Source organism: Triticum aestivum, chromosome 7B, assembly GCF_018294505.1.
Source record: "Triticum aestivum cultivar Chinese Spring chromosome 7B, IWGSC CS RefSeq v2.1, whole genome shotgun sequence".
Classification (NCBI taxonomy): Eukaryota; Viridiplantae; Streptophyta; class Magnoliopsida; order Poales; family Poaceae; genus Triticum; species Triticum aestivum.
The window spans coordinates 63,235,034-63,238,100 of record NC_057813.1 but is presented as its reverse complement, the minus strand read 5'-3'; the positions used below and the strand labels follow the sequence as shown (position 1 = coordinate 63,238,100).

At 47.0% G+C, this 3,067-nt stretch overlaps 1 long non-coding RNA gene across 1 annotated transcript; it reads left to right on the top strand.

Annotated features, from left to right (window-relative positions):
* Window positions 1-604: 604 nt before the first annotated feature.
* Window positions 605-2,302, top strand: LOC123162667 (uncharacterized). Its single transcript, XR_006481406.1, has 3 exons — window positions 605-803; window positions 1,007-1,232; window positions 1,656-2,302. It is a non-coding gene; the product is annotated as an uncharacterized lncRNA (long non-coding RNA).
* The last annotated feature ends 765 nt before the right edge of the window (window positions 2,303-3,067 follow it).

Here is a 3,067-nt window from a genome sequence, read left to right as displayed (position 1 = left end):
ATCTCACTTACAGAAATAGAAGCACTTTCTTCTGCTTCTTATAAAACCACAAGTAGTTTAAATTACACCATTAAGAGTGTCTTCATTAATTTCCTAGCCCTACACTACCATTTTTCTAATGCACATCAACAACATAAATAATTAAACAAGATTTTGTTAACTAAAGGATCACGATCATCTCCAAGGAAGCAACATATAGTTCAAATTTGAAAGGCCTTTCAACTTTCTGTTGAGACATGATAAAATGTAACACAAGGGAGGAATGCTCACAAATATTCCTAGGTATAACTCTCATAAACACCAAAGCAAACATATGTTCCGAAGACCAAGAAACAAGAATCCTATCTAGCTTTTCAAAAGTAGGATGTTCTTGAAAGCAGCGATATGGATCATACTACCATATAGTCCTATTATCTTGACCATACATCAACTGATCTGACATGCTGCCAGCACATTCAATGTTTTAGGTGCGAGCTTCAAAAACTGTTGTATTCTGCGCAGGGCGTACAAACTACCCGAGATACGCAGGTGGACTACAGGACATACGGAAACGGCATGATGGTTGGGTACTTGGGTTCGTGCGGACTGGGCCGCATTGGACGACATGGACCGCCGGTACAGATAACGCTTTGTACATGGACCACGGTCCAGAATTTTTTTCTTATGAACCACACAAGATGTTTTTGTGGCGGCTGGTTGGGTTTCTGAGTGCGGAAATATAGACAGGAGGACGGCGGCTGGAGATGGAGATCGAGAGGACGGCGATGCTTGGCGGCGCCGGTGGTGATTTTCCCATGGATCCGGTATGCAGATGAGCGGCGTTGCCCACCCCATCCTCCGCTGCCCCTTTCTCTCACCCCTCCCCAATCCTCTGCGTTATTTGTGCCGCGGGCTGGCCGTGCCGGCGTGTGCTGTGTGGCTGTGTGGCTGTGCCGGCGGCGCTTTGTAGTGTTTGCTTTGTTAGCTTCGGCGCCGCCTCGCTTATTTCTCTGACCCGCTGTGGTAGGTGGTCAATCTTCACCGATGGGGTTGTCCCCGCTGGCTCGGATCTGAACGACGGGAGCGAGATCGCTAGTGGCGGTCCGGTAGGCGTGCGGGAGTCGTCTGTGGCTGCGCACTTCAATGGTGTCGACCCCGGCCGGGACGATGCGGATAGTCAGGGCAGTGCGCCCGCAGAGTCAGCCGAGTCTCCAATCAAACTAGATCCCCGACCACCCGGGTTGGATCAAAAGGTAAGACCCCCAAAAAAGTCTAATGCCCTGTTTGGATTAGCGTTTTCTTCAGACTACACCTGTAGAAGAAATACACGTCTCCACCGGCCGGTTTCATTTGCAGCCAGAAAACAATCATGACCAGTAAAATACACCTGTAAATCTTACACCTCTGTATTGAATTACACCAATACCAAGCGCGCCAAGTGATTTTCCTGCACCCACTCTCGTATTGTTGTGCTTGTGTTATTCGGGATTTGAAAACAATATAATAAGCCCATCATGTTTGTTATGCGAGATGTGTTGAAGTACTAATGCTCGCATGCTGTGATTAGGTCTTGTGTGCTCTGATTTCTTTTGCTGTTCTGGTAGAAGGGAAGTAGAAGTGCAGGGTTCTGAGCCCGCCGTCTATGCACTGAATCTTGTTTCTATTTTGTTCGACAGTGTTCGTGTGGGCACGAGTCTAATGGAGCGAATACCATGCGCTAGCAGAATGGGCGCTCTAGAGAAAACGATAAGAGGATTTGCGGAGAGGGACAGGGAAGAAGTTATCAAGTCAGAGTTGGGCAGGCATACGACTTCTACAATTTGTATTCCTGGGAGCACGGATTCAGTATTAGATACGGAAAGAGCCGGCTCAATCCCGAGAAGTGGAAAACAATCAAGGAAATTGTTTGTGGATGCTTGGTAGGGAGTTCGGCCTAATATATGCAAGTTTGCTGGGGCTGAATTTAAGATGTACCGTGCTGACAAATATTCTTGTTGGTTTGTCGAGACCTGTGCGTGAGAACACGAGGATAAAGTTCGATCGCCAGTCCAATGAGAGCTATGAGGAGAAAAGAACCAGGATTGTAAGTTACAGATGTTATGTGACGAAGAGTGTACTCTAGTCTTGAATGAGTGAGCTGACAAAAAATGTTTTACATGCAGAATGAACTATACAGGGCAACAAACACCCAGTCTAAAAGAAGGGAGAAATGGAGAAGGGTTGTTTTCCTGGTGAAGATGATTGACAATGGAGCAGAGTTTGAATACAAATGTGTGTTGTTTGAACATATGAGCATGTTATGCTGTCATGTTCTTAAGATATGCACAAGTAAAGAAATTGTGAAGCCGGTCATTAGCCCAATCCTGGGAGCAAAGTTATACTATTTTTTTGCATGACATATGTTATGGACTATCACAGCATGACAGAGATACCAAAAAGGCACATTGTAAAAAGGTGGACAAGAGATGCGTGGGATGTTTTGCCAGATCATCTTTGGCACTACCAGCGAGACCAGCTCTGTGCCACCATGCTAACATTCAAGCATAACAAAATGCATGTCAAGGCGCTAGAGCTGGTTAGGCTCGGAGGCGTGAGTGTGGAAGCATATGAAAGACTGATGGGTCTGTTCGAGCAAGCCATGGTGGTGATGGCGCCATTTGAGCATGTCAGGACGGGCTTGGGCTTGAGGACCGTGCTAGTACCAAGAAGCAAGCCGCCAAGGTAGCTGAGTAGGCAGTAACTGCTGACGGCACAACAACCTCCTTAGTTGGTTGGGAGCATCCCTGAAGATGAGGAGTGCAGGGAGGCGTACAAACACGAGGGACAAGGCGCCGTAAGAAGGCATGAGCAAGAGTAGATTTTTGTATCATTTGCAAAACTTAGTTTCATAAGAGAAAAACATGCCAGCAGCGAGGAGATGCTCCTAAAGCGCAGCGGAAGGAAGCGAAGTGCGGCAAGTGTGGTGTGGCGGGAACATTTGTGTTGCTGAAAAATCTGTCGCGTTTAACTGGGGCTTGTCTGACACATGTGCTATACAAGCTGGGGCAGAAAAGACTGTCGTGTCTTGGGACCATTTTTGTATGACATG